We start from the raw sequence: 16,729 nt of genomic DNA, 5'->3' as shown, positions 1-16,729 counted from the left end.
ATCAAGACAGTGTAGCAGAAGCTGCGGGAGGAGGAATCACGTGGAGAAAAAATTCCCTCTGAGCCCACGGAAAGCAATAAGAGTTCTCATTTAACCTGGGAAAATGACTTGAGAATCACTTGTACTTTGAAACGATTCTAAATTGCAAACTAATTTCCCAGTGGGATATGTTGATGGCCTACTATACACAGCATAAATAATGAGTTTGCAACCAGGACCCCAAATAAAGCAGTGCACGTTGGTGGAATTTATGAACAATCTTTTCTTCCCCATCTTACATTGCAATGTTAATGCTTCCAGTTAGGAGTTTTTACTGTGTCAGCAGGTGAATTCCCTGGCAGTAACTCAAGCTGTAATGGAACATGCTGGTAGAAATGATTATGCTGCAGCAGTGTAAAACTCTGGTGTCAGTCTTAGGCTTCTAGAATACATGGGCACAGCCTGCTACCTACTCTGATTTCAGGTGTTCTCAGCTGTTTGACTTTTAATGCTACACTTCAAATTGACCATGACAAAAGGAAAACTTCTAGCGTATGAAGAATTTTAGAACTGGAAATTATATTATCTAGTCAAACCTTATTTTTTTATATAAGGAAGAAATGTGAGGCTTGACAGGCTGTGTGGCTGGTTAGATGATACACATTAATAATTGGTAGAACCGGGACACTAATTTAGGGCTCCTCTACTCCTTTAACGCTCTGCTCCTGCATCTCTTACGGATGTTGCCTTTTGTTGAAAAACAAATATGGTGAATGCAATGAATTTTATAAATATGTTTTCTAAAACTTGACAAATATGTGAATCTGAAATAATAATTTCATAACAGAAAGCCAATCATATAACCTTGTATATCTGAACATCCAGACTTCTCTGAGTCAGACATATAATAAGACAAGGCTACAAGTGAATAAGCTTTACTCGCAAATGTAAAGATTCAATGTCACTAAAGAGTTAATATGATGCCTATATACAGCTTGCTGGGTGGGGTGAAGACATGATGGTTAAGACCTCCCTTCAAAAGTGAAGAAATTCCTTTGAGTCAGAAACAATTGATGTTTCCCAAGAAAGGCTTGTGTGCCATATGGCTTAAGAAGGTACAGCCTGAAAGCATTCAGCCATAGCTCTTCTGCGATCACTCAGGAGTGTCTATACTGGGGCCATGTGGTTTCCTTTATAAGAGCAAGGCCCAAATTCTTAGACACTTATTCCAGCATGTTTACTTTGCTACACGGTGGGTGTCCTGTCCCTCAAAGCAGTTCCATTTATACAATTTTATCAAGCATCCCCAGTTTCGTATCATTCACCAATAGTGTTGTTTTCTTTGCATCTTCTTCATTAAACCCTCAAGCCTGCAGGTCAGATCTGAATTCTAGTCTAGCTGAGGATTGGTACCACCATTACAATGCCATTCCATCCGGGCTCATGATGCAACGATCCTTTCCTGGTTGGTTCCTTTTCCTCCACTTTGCATCAACTATTTCAGTCAACCCTCCTTTCAAATCCTCTACTTCATTCCTTCATCATCATTCTCCATAGATATGTATCCTTTCCATACAGAGTCAGTCAAAAACACCTTATACTGCCACTCATCTGCAGCAGACCGTGCCCAAACCATCATCCCATCCTTTCCTCTATATGTACTCCTACTGCTTGGATCCTATCTCAGTTTGCTTCAAAATTTGTCCACTCTTCTCACATAGCCTTTTCTTTTCTTTTTTAAAAAATACATTTTTATTCATTTCAGAGAGGAAGGAAGAGGGAGAGAGAGACAGAAACGTCAATGATGAGAGAGAATCATTGATTGGCTGCCTCCTGCACACCCCACGCTGGGGATCGAGCCCGCAACATAGTCATGCGCCCTTGACTGGAATCGAACCCACGACCCTTCAGTCCACAGGCCGACGCTCTATCCACCAAGCCAAACCAGCTAGGGCATCACATAGCCTTTTCCTTTCAGTGGGCAAACATGTTCAGATCTCTTAAATCTGAGAGCCAGAAAAAAGGCAGAAACAAAATTCAAGTGGCCACACATCTCCCTTTCGCTGTTGCTCTGCCAAATTTCCATAAAGAGCAACCTGCACTCCCAGACTTCTACACATCTACCCCTTCTCCATGAACGCACACCTCTGCCACCCACCCAGACACTCTTTACCAAAATTGTCAATGGCTTTCCAAAGGCCAATATCATAGGACATGTTTAATTCTTCAACCTACTAAGCTTTTCTGCTCAATTTTTTCTGGATCACATCTCCTCCTTTTGTATTTCTTCTTCCTTTGATGTCAGTGATGCCACTCTGTCTTGATTTTCCTGTAGCTGTTGTTGACATCTATCAGCAGGTGCTCATTTCTATCTGTTTACCTTGGTTATTCCTCAGGATTCCATCATCAGCCTTTGTTTTTGTTTTTCTCCTATTCCAACCACTCTCTTTGGCAGAAAATATGGCTATTTAGGCTGCAGCTACCATTTTTATGAGATAACTTCCAATCTGCACTTCTAATTCAGACCTTATTTGTGTGTAACAAACAAAGAGTTTCTACTGTCAACTAGATTTCTTTTGCAATAATCTCTGTTCGAATAGATGCAAATCTAGAGACAGCTCCTTTTTATCTGACTCTACTTAATCCCTCTGTTTTATTCATCTTGAGTGACATAGTCACCCAAGTTGTCTACATCAGGTAACCCAGGGATGGATTCTTTATTTGTTCCTCTTACTTACCTTTTCAATCCAGTTGATGACAAAAATTTTATATTTATTACTTTATCTTATTGTCTCTCAATCTTCTTCCTGTTAACTATCCTGATTCTACTACCTTATTTCAGACCAATCAGCTCTCTCTCAGAATACAGATTACTGAAATGACAAACTACTAGTAACTGGTTTCACTGCCTTCACCTATGCCTCCTCTATTCCTTTACCCTAATGTAGATAGTGAGATGAAATTCTTCAAATGTTCCCCATTTCAAAGTTTAAAAGCCAAACTACTTAAAATAACATTGAAGGCTGTCATTTCCTGCCTCTCTATAGTCTGGTACACATGGGGAGTTGCCTGTACAGTCCCTTCCTCTCTCATCTCTACCACAGCGTTTACACATAGCATCATTCTTGGTGTTCATATCTCCTTTTTTCATAAGCAACTAAGTGGATATAAGGACAATGTCTTTTAACACCTCACAATGCCTGACCCATAGTAATTACTCAATAACACTTAAGAGAATAGAGGAAAAAGTATCTAAAGTACATTATCATGACTGTGATCATACTTTCTCATGTATATGCTTTCATGTATTTTTTTTTATCATTTTGATCAATTATATGCACTTACAGACTATCAATCAGTGAATATCAATCAGTACATTGCTTTTTTTTTCTTTTTCATTTGTAATTCTTACTTAGCTCTTTAAGCAAATAAAAAACCATATTAATTTAGGACTTACTATTTTTCCTGGCACATTTTTATTACTTTACATGAATTTACTTATTTAACTTTTCAACAACTACATAGTTACTATTATTATCTCTAATTTACATATGAGAAAGTTGATGCACACAGAGAAGCAGAGTGGGGTTTGAAAGCTATATGATGCAGGTCCAGAGCTCTGATTCTTAACTGCTGTGACATCCTATCCACTGTCAGTGTTTACATGGCCTTGGGGTTGTGCTTTATCCTAGCTTCCCTTTCACACATTTTCCCCTACATATTCCTTAGAACTTTATACTTTTAAACATCAATAGTAATAAATCTCTCAACTTGAATATGACACCTCTTTCCAGGACTAGCCTCTTCTTGTCCCTGGAGGTCTGTAATATGTACACAGGATGGGGAACTATTTCAATATTGTGTGTAATGAAAGGATAAATCAAAATGGCATGAATAGATTGCAAAACAATTAAAATCTAAAAATGTTTATGCCCAGTCAGTGTGGCTCAATTGGTTGAGCATCGGCTCATGCAACAAGAGGTCACCAGTTGGAATCCTGGTCAGGGCACATACCCAGGTTTTGGATTCAATCCCCAGTAGGCGGCATGCAAGAGGCAGCCAATAGATCTTTCTCTCTCATCATCAATGTTTCTATCATTCTCCCTCTTTCTCTCTCTCTAAATAAATAGAAACATACTAAAAAAAGATAAAGGTGTTCAAACATTTCCTTCAGAATCCAGGCAGTAAAAATGTATTTAAAATATATTTAGATCAACTATCCAAAGAATTCCATAAAATCTATCTTAAAAAAAATAGAGATTTATTTTGCATGTTTTAAATTTGTTGACTGAATTATGAGTGAACGTATATTCCAGTCAGTACTCACTACAAGAAGAGTTCTTGATATGTTCATATACCTCCAGAATCACATGATCCTCAAACCTCCAATTATTATAAAATCAATAAAAATGAAGTCTAGTTTTCCTATTCTAAAACATAGTTTTAAAGTGTTAAGCTCTTTCTAGCATTTTATGACTAGTATCTGGTAATAATGACAGAAGGAATAAATCTGTTCATTTGTTTATGCCCACAGTTGAAAACAAAGTGGATATCAGCCAACACAATTCAGATGACATTATTCTAACATACCCTCCTCCCACATGGAGCAGGATTTTATATTCCCAGAAAATATTTATCCCAAGCTGCAAACAATATAATATTGACTCTTTGTTTCAGACTACTCAATCACCGTACTTAGGTAGGTTGCAAATTCCAAGTCAGGTATCTGGCAACACATTGAAAAAAATTAGGAATGTGGTGAAAAATATTATATATCCTTAGAAGGGCTGCATTTTATTCAATCAATTTGTGATGGATAGCAGCACTGTCTGCACTTACCAGCTTTTGTCCAAGCAGATGGCCTCTTGCATTGGCCCACTGGTTAACTTGGACTGTTCAGTGTGCACCCACGGCAGTGTGGTCTGGCCACATTTGTTAAAAGGAGCTGGGGGAAGTGGGGCACTCCGTTATCCAGCCTTCACATTTACTTCAATGCCAAGTAGAAAATAGGAAGACATGTTATTGTCTGACCTGACTGTGTCTGAGCTCTGCAGTCATATCCAGTGTCAAATTATGATTTCCTCTTCACTTTCATTAAATGTTGACTTTAATTAAAAATAAGTGTTTGTCTTTTCCCTTTTAGTTGCTAATGTACCTCACATGTAACATGTATGAAATAGTTAAGAAGCAGAACCCGGTAAGACAGACTTTATTTATTTTTATTTTTTGCTAAGAGTGAAGTTTTTATTGACTCCTTTATTTCTATTCAAGCAATTATTACTGATACCTATAGTGTACTAAACTGGGCAATAGGAATCAAATACAAAGATATTGCCTCTGCTTTCAAGAGGGTTATAATGCCCTGGAGAAAACTTGCAAAATAAGTTATAAGTTATAGTGGGATATAGAGATACTTTAGCAGTAATATGAGTAAATACTATGGAAAACAACAATAAAACGCTATAAATTTGTGAGAGTTAGCCTATAGCCTTATAGAGAAGAAAGCTTTGCCTTAGTTAGAAAATGGTAGTTCACCTGAAAAGGGGGTTTGCCTTGTCAATGAGTACAAAAACATCAAGTGTCAAAATGGTCTGACCTGTCTTTCAACTTTTCTGCAGCTACAGTGGATGGTGACTATGGTACTGGCAAGGGGTGAAGAATGAAGGGAGAGTTCTACTTTACCAAATGACCTTGAGCTTTCATCTCAGTTATTTTTATTTCATTTTAATTTGAGAAGGTATATAAATGTTTACCTATTGCAGACTAGAAGTTAGAATGCATTTGGCAACTTTTTAAGACACTGAAAATATGTTGTACCTTTTAATGGTTATAAATATTACTTAGATTTAGATGATAGAAATTGGGAATCAGAAGACTTATCAAAATGATACAAGGCAAGAATAATTATGATCAATAGTGGTACAGAGAATTTCACATCACAACACAGCCAGTCTTTCATTGACAACAAAAGCACCGAGAGCCACAGAATTACAATGATGAAGGAAGATCTGAACGAAGAATCCCAATCAGACCCCCTTTTACTGTTGCTTCTAGATAAGGTTACAAATTCCATGGTGAGGAGACAATCCCATTTAAGTGGTTGCAATTATACCTGCACCTCAGTTTTCATTCTATATATGGGCATAACGGTTAATGGTATAATTTTTGGTTGCACATTTCTTGGCATGTGGGCATCTCTCCATGAATATATATGGAATGAATAAATACATTGTAAATTCCACAAAGTAGTTTTCTTTCCCTCATATTAAATCTTTATAGTTATTATAAAGTCCACATTGAAGGAATCCCTCTAGCTCTTCTTGAGTAAAGGTCTTCGAAGTGAAAGGACCTACCAAACATGTGCAGCTACTGTCGAGTATTCAGCTAGAAAGAGGACAGGTCAAGGGGAGAGGTGCAGACCTGGGCTCTGCAGTTTGAGAGAGCCTCCCTGTAGGTAACTTACTTTTCAACCTACAGTTCTTACTGTGTTATAAATATAGCTTAAATTAAAAAATATATATATTAATCTGGGGTTGGTAGCTTCTCATGGTGGGTGTAAGATTGATAACTCTTTTGTTGAGAGAAGAGTTTTTGTGGGAACTAAAGAGCAATCATGAGTGATATATGTTTAATGGCTTTTGTGGAAAAAGTTGCCTCGTATTCTCCATCTTTATTAACTACTGCTGTTCCCCAAAGCCCAGACCATGTTAAAGAGCAAAGAAATACATTCTAAGCCATTTTACAGCAAATAGGTGAATTTTAATTTTTAATGCTTTTAAAAATTAAAAGATATCTTAAATTTCACAGGACCCATCAAAGAATTTAAATAGCCCCAAACTAAAATAACTCATATCCAATTGTTGTTATCTACCATTGTTTATACTATTTATTGATTTAAGACAAACAATAACATCCTACTTCTTTCTGAATCACAGAATAAAAATTAAATGCTGTACAATCTTATCGGTATATATATTTGATAAGATTCTGTTTATTTGAATATTTGTCAATCATATAAATGTTATATATTCATTCATTCAAAAAAAAACATTTCTTTTCTACAAATTGAGAGACAGCATGCTAGATACTAGGGATACAAATAAATTGACTGGTCCTTGTTTTCAAGAAGCTTTAAACCTAGTCTATTAAAAACTGAAACTTTCTGTTTGTCACATCACTATAGCTCTTTGTCTGTCACATTTAGCTAAGATAATGGATCCACAAACATTGTGCAAAAAAAAGTGGAGTAAAAGGACATCAGGAAGAATAAAAAGATAAAAAAAGTCTTCTCTCACTTGTGTTGATAACTACACATTATTTGTTATTATTATTACAAAAAAGGGGTCAATTTTCCCCGTCAAGTAGAAAGCCTGCTATTAGGATACTCAGGCCAAAACTCATTCAAGAAACAACCATAGCCACATGGTGGTAAAGAAAATTCAAGATTCAAGGCAACTGAAATCATAAATAGCTCAGTGCTCAGCCTAATTGCTCTTTCTCCTCTCAATACCGCCTGTTAACATTTTGCAATTGGAATGTTTTCCATCTGTGCCTTTACTTGAATTGTGTTAATATGACTGATGAAAACTATTATCACTCTGTCTTTTCGTCTTCGATCTGCTTTGTGTTGACACACTCACTATCATAAAAAATGTTAGCTTGGTCATACACTTGATGTTATATATGCTTTATATCCCATGTTCAAAGTTCCCCATCTGTACCTCAAACTACTCATTTTTATTGCAACAGAGACTACACACACGCAGAAATATTATCCATAGGATCTATAATTGTGAAAGTTGTATTGGGTTTGTTTAAATATTCAGGGTAATATTAAATATCAAGACTCTATTGTATCAATAAATGAAAACTAGATAATATATTAATTTATCAAATATAGGTACTTGATAATGCTTTCAATAAAGTGTTTTATTCAGTTTTATCTCACATGTTATTTTCACATGTTCATCTCATAGGGCTATAATAGTGTCCAAATACTGTTTAAGAAGGCACCATTTACATCATAAATATATCAGGATGATGTGCCCTGAGATTGCCATGCACAACCTGCTGGGTTTACATGCAGTGGCCCTAGAGTAAGGACTTCATGACTATCTTAGTCCTCTCAGACCAGTGGGGCCAGGTTAGACCAAACTCAGGTTAGAAAATGGAATAGTATTGAATATCAGAATGTTTATTGTTTTGTGCATGTGGAAATTGGTTAATTGTGAGATTGGAGAAGTAAATCATTGGAGTAAATGGGAAAATCAGATACTCAGACTTAAGGAGGGCGTGACCAAAAAGTGAACTTAAAGTCAGAGAGGGGAAATGGATATGCTACACGGTGTTTATCATGTTTGAAATAAGAAAATAATGGCAATCATTTGACTTCTTTTGTATAATGACCTAATCTACCTTCTCCATAGGTAGATGATAGAAGAACGTTGAACTAGAAAAATAAGTCAAAAATGTATTTTATATTTCTCTGTCTAAAATGTAAGTACACTGCCAAAACCGGTTTGGCTCAGTGGATAGAGCATCGGCCTGCAGACTCAAGGGTCCCAGGTTCGATTCCGGTCAGGGGCATGTACCTTGGTTGCGGGCACATCCCCAGTAGGGGGTGTGTAGCGGGCACATCCCCAGTAGGGGGTGTGCAGGAGGCAGCTGATTGATGTTTCTCTCTCATCGATGTTTCTAACTCTCTATCCCTCTCTCTTCCTCTCTGTAAAAAATCAATAAAAATAAATAAAAATAAAAAAATAAAAAATAAATAAAATGTAAGTACATACTTTAGAAAAAGGCAATTTTTCTAGCTTAGGTGATGCTCAAAGAGAAGTCAGTGATATATTTTGTTTGTTTCTTTCTTTTTGTGTGTGTGTGTGTGTGTGTGTTTTGTTGTTTGTTTGTTTTGTAATTTATGAGCTAGTGTGACTGAAAGGAATGTGACTGTTTCCTCCTCTATGACATGGTGATAATGTAAGTGTCCCTCCCTGAACCTTTTTGAGAACCAATTAATGAGGTCAAAAGCAGGAAGCAACACTTCCTCAAAAGCCACAATTCATGCATTTTCACATGGCAACCTCAGAAGCATAGTAAACAAAGATAATGCTGAAAAAATGATGTGTTTGAAATCCTTAGTTTTTTTTTTTTTCTTTCCTTTTCTTAGAGTAATTACATTAAGGGAATGCCAAGTAAATTAATTCTGAGTTGAACATTATGCTTATTATTGACTGAATATTTTTACCCAACAAAATTCGTATGTTGAAGTCCTAAGCCCCAGTGTGGCTGTATTTCGAATAAGAGAGTAATTAAAGTGAAATGAGATCATAATTGTGGGGCCTTGGATCAATAGGATTAGTGTCCTTTTAAGAAGCAACACCAGAGAGCTTGCTCTATCTCTTTTCATGTGTGTGCACTAAGGAAGGACCCTGTGAGGATGTATCAGAAGGAAAGGCAGCTGTCTGCAACCCAAGACAAGAGGCTTCCAGGAACGGACCCTGCTGGATGGAACCTGATTTGGGACTTCTATCCTCCCAAACTGATAAATAAATTGCTGTTGCTTATCTGGCAGGTTTACCATCCAGTCTATTGCACAGTAAGCCCTCACTTAATGTTGTTGATAGGATCTGTGACTTTAAGCATAATGTATAACAAAACCTATTTTACTATAGGCTAAGTAATATAAACAAGAGTTAAGTTCCTATGGTATCTCATCAACATTATAACAAAGCAACATTGAACAAAATAATGTTATTTGAGGACCTGCTGTATTTTGTTATGGCAGCCTGAGCTAACACAGCGCTTTAAAAAAATGTTATAGCTAATTATATTTATTTACTGGAGGTCTGCTGCATGGATTCGTGCAGGAGGGGGGTCCCTCAGCCTGGCCTGCACCCTCTCGCAATCTGGGACCCCTTGGGGGATGTAGAAGTGCACCGAGCGGCAGGCAGCCAGGGAGGCGCCCAAGCTGGTGTGCCACTCGTGCTCATCCCAGCCCGCTGCGCCTGCTCCGGTTTGGTAGCGCTGCTCGGAGTCAGGAGAGGCTCCCACTGCTGCAGCTGCACTCGCCAGCCATGAGCCCGGCTTCTGGCTGAGTGGCACTCCCCCTGTGGGAGTGCACTGACCACCAGGGGGGCAGCTCCTGCATTGAGCATCTGCCCCCTGGTGGTCAGTGCACGTCATAGCAACTGGTTGACTGGTCATTCTGGTCATTTATAATGGTCACTTAGGCTTTTATCTATATAGATATAGATTATATTTATGGATATATTTTGTTAAAACTTTCATTTCTAAAACAATTCATTGGAGAATTCTCATAAGTATCTTTATTATGGGTATTGTTCACATATCCTCCCCAATCCTCCCCATGTTTCTAGTTTCAGATACAAAATAAGCTACATAAGATACCAAAACTTATACGCAAATTGACCACTACCTAGTTGATCCTTCCATTGTGTAGCTCATCTTTCTGAGTTTCTCTCTCTAATTATTCTTTTTTCCCCTAAAAGGAGATAACAGAATGATCATAGTTGATAGTGCAAGTACTTCTAAACCTAAGTGATCCAAATATTCTATGTCGATGTCTAGTGATGTTGGTAGAAGATTTGGGCAGCTCAATCACTGGAATAAAAATTATTTCTATATTTGAATAGATTAGTAGGTGATTAAATTTGTAGCACACACTATCACTTCCTATGACATATGCTGGCCGTTTTATGATAGGGGTATGAAAGCACACATGCCTCTGTTTGTGTGTGTGTGTGTGTGTGTGTGTGTGCGTGCATGTGCGCTTTCAACACGTACAGACTGTTTCTCTAGGATTATCCAGGAAAGCATTTTTCTGGAGAGCTTTATTGCTAAGCTTCACATGAACATCTGCAGTCTTCAAGGTGAAAATGATCCCTCATGGATTGATTCTAACAACAAGCTGGGTAGTGCAAAGTGAAGAGGATTACAGCAGACAATGTGACCACACACCAATTTCCTCCCTTGCAAACTTTTTATATCACTTATCAGGATTTTAATTCCATCTGCTAAGTAATGCAGGTCCCCCAAGCAGAGGTTATGCATACAGTCACAGGTCAGAGCCCTCCACTGCCTTTTCATTACATTGCACCCTGCGATGTCCATGGGCCTCTTTAGTGATGGAGCCAGGAGTGTTTGAGTTATATGGGTAATGCTTTTGTTTATTTTTTTAAGTAGGAAAAGAAATCATGGATTTTAGAGACCATTTGCCAATTCTCAGATATGAACAGGCCTGTGATACTTAGACCCAAATATTCTTAACCTACTAATTGATATATTTCAGAACAGTCACCAGTCTTTTCTACTGCACTATTTTAGCATTATTTAAGTTAAGTATTTAAACATAATTCTTGGAATGGAGAAGATCTTTCCTTAACAAAGCTGGAGTACTCACTGGCAGGCTGCATAGATGGGCTGGGTTCTTGTCAATTTCTATACTTTTTATAAATGCCACCTGTGTTACCAACATTGATTTAAAGGTGATGTAATTTTCTTGCAAATCCATTAGTTTTATAGGTTTTTGGCAAGCCCCACTGCTATGTTGATTAGATATAGTAACTGTGTTAACCAGCATTTTAAATGTTTGGCTCAACTCTCTGTATTGGCTGGATAACAAGACATACAGTAGATGCTTTAACTCAAGGTTGTGCTAAGCAGTGATTTGACACATAGCTTAGTGTTTAGCCATTTGTGATAATAAGCACTTTAATTGTGGAGTTAATTGCAGGTACCTGCAAGACATACCTTTAAGTGATCTTGACAAATAAGATATAGACTCTCTACCCTCTTTAGGTGGCTTTATTCTACTTGTGTATCTCAAAGTGCAGTCCTCAGACAAGCAATATCAGTATCATCTGGGAACTTGTTAAAAATGAAAAGTCTTGGCCTCACCCCAGACCCACTGAATCAGAAACTCTGGGAGTGGGGCCCAGTAATCTATGCTTTAACAGACTTGATGCTTCCCATGCAAGTTTGACAACCACTGGTATAAGAGAATTTCTGACACATGGGTGCTGCCATATTTTTGCACTGAGCAATTCAATGTGAATCACTTTTGTAATTACTCTTAATAAATTAACCTTCTAAATCCAAATTAGCTAATGCTGGAAAATCATTTAGTAATAATGAAGAGCTATCAGTCACCTTTTAATTTTTGAATATTTATCTTTACCCTGATAGGTAGTAGCTTATTATAAATGTATTAGGATTGAGGTTCGGGGTGAGGGAAAGCAGCTAATCTTTATTTTCCTTATCTCTCCCTGCCTTCTCTTTTTCATTATCTAAAGAAGTTAACATCACATGCTCCATTAAACAAGATGCAGCTTTTATTATCTTTTATCTCTCCTGAACCTTTTTATAAATGCTATTTGATTACTCTTGCATGTTGAGATAGACATTTAGAATAATCAAAACATCAAGAAAGTGATGCTTGGTTAATCTAGGGCAATGCAGCTTCCTTGACATAGATAAATGGGTTGAGACTGATGCAAATATAAGTTCTATTGGGTGAGCTGAGATGATGTTGTGGAGAGCATAAGGAGAGAGCCTTGATGCTAGCAAACTAGCAAAATGGTAATAAATATATATTTTTTCCAATAGAAGAAGTGTTAAATTCCCTAAGGAACAAAAAGGGCCCTAATTAATCATTTGGAGATCTGAAATTCACTACATTTAAATACTAAACATAATTAATTTAGTTGTTCATGCATTCATTTACCAAATATTAATTGAGGAGTTTTCATATGTCCTATTGTTGTCTGCCTTAAACTGAGCTGCAACTATGTTTCTAGAAAGCTCTTCCCTACATACACCCAGATGAACCATAGAGGAGACATCTTGCATGAGATTTGGAAGACAGAAGTGAAAAACAACCACGTTCTCTCCAGGGCACGGTGTCACTTATCCCTTGGCTCACCCTGTTGAAATGGGACAACAGCCAAGGATACTACACTTCCAGATCCTGTTGGGCGACTCCTTCCAGATTCCTAGATTTCTACTCCACTTGCAGGTTTACCTTCCTTATGAAAGACACTCTCTTCGCCTACCTTTGCAACTGTCATCAAAGGTAGATTCTTAGAAGTTGCTAGCATCCAAAATGATTTCCAATGCATCCCTGTGGATTCCAGCTTATCCTCATGGTTCCCAACCTAGCCTCATTCAGTCCCCACTCTCCACTTCTCACCCACCCTTCCCTCAGCATCGCCTGCCCTATTGATGGTGGGCCTCTGGTCAGACACCAGTGCAGCAGCTTCAGACAGACTCTTCAACCAACTCTCACAATTTCATAAAATCAAACCCCTATAATCATTTTTTGATAGATATTACTCTTTTTTAATTGCTGTCCTTTCTTTTTTAAAAAAATATTTTTATTGATTTGAGAGAGGAAGGGAGAGAGGGATAGAAACATCAGTGATGAGAGAGAATCATCACTTGTCTGCCTTCCACACGACCCCCACTGGGGATCGAGCCCGCAACCTGGGCACGTGCCCTTGACTGGAATCAAACCCGGGACTCTTCAGTCCACAGGCCGATGCTCTAGCCACTGAACCAAACCAGCTAAGGTGCTAGATATCACTCTTAATGTTTCTACTTTTCTGATTGACCACGATACCAAATTTTGTACTAGAAATGGTTCTGGGGGAACTAAATCTAAAACTGACAGTTTCTTTAAATTAGTTCTGAGTTTCATGTAATTGATTCCTGATTTTGTTTCAATTTAAAGGTACCACCAGCCCTCTTTCTGGTGGTAAATGGACCAGAGCATGCAGTGGCAGAGCATCTACTTATTACCTGCAACCCCATACATTTATAAGACAGTAACTTAGAGATCAAGTATATGGTTACAAAACTCAAAAATCTCTTTGATTTACAAGTCATGAAGAGTTATTTCTGGTTCGTATTGCATGAAGACCTCTGCAGAGTTGCTGCAGGTGCACTCCACCTGTCTTTTCATCTTGCACCTCAGGCAGAAGGAGAAGTGCTAATCCCAGCAAAGCTCTTCTCAGAGCAGCAGGGACAGCAAGAGTGCTGGGAAAGGGAGCCCATTCCCTTTACAGTCTAGGCTCAGACATGGCGGTGGGCACATGAATTTATATTTATCAGGCAAACATATCTCATAGTCAAAACAGAATTCTACAGGATAAAAATGTATCATCCTTTTCCAGAGAATAAATGAAGAATGAATGGTGGCCAATAGCAATGCAACCCCGCACAGTAATTTATTAGATAACTTGAAATAAGATTGGTTAGTATTCATTAGAGGCCTGGAAGATGAAGTCCCACACCATCTCAAAACACAGAGAGAGAAAAAGTGAGATTAAAAAAAATAAAAATACTAGTTCTGGGGGCCGGGGAAACAATAATGGAATAGCAGCATTATTAAAACAGATAAGAAAGTAAAATTGCCTTGAAATAAAAAGCTCTGATTTTGCAACAGGTTATATTGATGAAAATATTACACCTAAGTAAGTCCTGGAAAATTTTCTGACAATAAGAACTGATGAAAAAAAAAAAACTAACAATTTTTCAAGCAAAATTAATAAAATATCCTCAAAAGGAAAAAACACAAACAGGCCATCATCAGAGTATTCATCTCTAAAACTGGATGGGGGGGGGGGGAAAGTATATGGAGAGTAGTTAAAGAGAAAAGGGCTGTTGTCTACTGAATCCTATACCAGCTAAGACCTCATTTGCTGGTGAAAATGAAAGATATATATCTGGGGTAATGCAATCATTCTGAGAGTCTTGTTTCTCATTTACAACAAAAATGGCAACAATGTATGTACTACAAAAGAAACCTGAAAATTGTAAAGAAGAAAATAATGTAATAAAAAATGATATGTAGGCTATATAAGTAGATATCTAGCTAACTAGCAAGATGTAGGTGGATATAGAAATATCTCTACATATAGTAACATGCAGGGCTCCATTTAGCCAGTAACTGTATAAACAAACTGGCAGTATATGCATGGCATCTGTTTCTGAGTTTGGTGCCCCCACTGATTGGGCTGGTTTCTATGCCATTGTTACATTTTGAATAGAAGTAATGGCACATAACTATTTAGGGTATCTAAGATGGCATTGCTTATAGTAGCAAAAACTAGAAAAATTATAAATGTGCCTCAATAGAAGAATGACACTGCTGACATTAGTTTTCTGTTATAAGTTAACATTTTTTTAATGTTCACATAAGTTAATCTCCACAAATTCAAAAGTATCAGAAAAACATTCCTCTGATCAAAACACAGTGAAATGGAATATAAAAAATGAAAAAATGCCCAAAATAACTCCAAGAATATCAGCGATGGCAACAACAATAAAAAATTATAAATTATTCTTGGATTTAATATAAAATAATAATTAATTTTAAGCATCTAAGAGAAGTCAACCCAGATGGTGACATAGGAAGGTCCTAAACTTGCTATTTCCACAGATACACTAAATTTATAGCCACATATGGAGCAACTCAACCTGAAAGAGATCCAGAAGCTAGCCAGATGACTCCTACACATCAGTCAAATGAGAAAATATCCACATAATCACCACGTCAAAATGACTAGGAAAGCCTGAGATACACTTTTATTATAAACCAAAAGAAAGCAGGGTTAGCTATAACTAATTAAACAAGGTAGTCTTTAATAAGCCAGCCCAGCTGGTGTGGCTCAGTGGTTGAGCATCAATCTATGAACCAAGGTTTGGGGCTATATCCCCAGTAGGGGGCATGCAGGAGGCAGCAGCTCAATTATTTTCTCTAATCATTGATGTTTCTAGCTCTCTCCTTCTCCCTTTCTCTCTGAAATCAATATAAATATTTTTTAATAAAAAATAGTCTTTAAGCCAAAGACTGTGTAAAAGGCAAAGAAGGTCATTTTGTAATGATAAAGGAATCAATTCATTAAGAAGACACAGCATTTGAAAATATTTATGCACCCAACACAGGAACTTATCTATACACTGAGTGGCCAGATAATTATGATCTCTGAATGCATAATAATCTGGCCACTCAGTGTATATATAAAAAGCCAGGGTCGTAACATCCACAATTACCGAAGGCTCTACCGAATGCCAGGCTGCGCGCACAGCAGGCAAGTAGACTGAACTGCTGAACTCTTCCAGAGAGAGAGAGAGAGAGAGAGAGAGAGAGAGAGGTGGGGCTGATCAGCAGTGGCAGCAGCTGCTGGTGAGGCCCAGAGAGAGAAGCAGAGTGATCAGACGCTGCTTCTCTCTCCAGGTCTCACCAGCAGCCAAGCCTCTCTCTCCCTCCCAGTTTAGCCTGCTCACCAGCAGACTGGGGCAGATGCTGATCAGCCCCATCTCTATGATCAGGCCCGGAGATGCTGACTGGCATAGAAACTGACCAATCAGAATCAAATCTGGGTGAATTGCGAGGAGCCAAATGTTGCCTAGGAGGTGGAGCTTTTGATCCTGACTGGCATAGAAACTGACCAATCAGAACCTACTCTGGATAAACTGTGAAGGCAGAACCTAAGGTGGGGGCTGAGGAGTGGTTTTAAGGGCAACAGCTGTTTGGTGTAAGGTGAACGAAAGTGATTCAAATTTTTAATGACCGGTTTGGCAGTATAGTGCATATGGCTGGCTATCAGTCCAGATATAGGGATTATGTGTTTTTGTTTGCCAAGAGCATTTCCTCCTGCTGAAAAAGGTTCCCCCCCACCATTTAAGCAATCCTATCCTATATAATCTATCTATACTAATAAAAGGGTAA

This window comes from Eptesicus fuscus, chromosome 9 (assembly GCF_027574615.1).
Source record: "Eptesicus fuscus isolate TK198812 chromosome 9, DD_ASM_mEF_20220401, whole genome shotgun sequence".
Lineage (NCBI taxonomy): Eukaryota > Metazoa > Chordata > Mammalia > Chiroptera > Vespertilionidae > Eptesicus > Eptesicus fuscus.
This window is presented reverse-complemented; position numbering follows the sequence as displayed.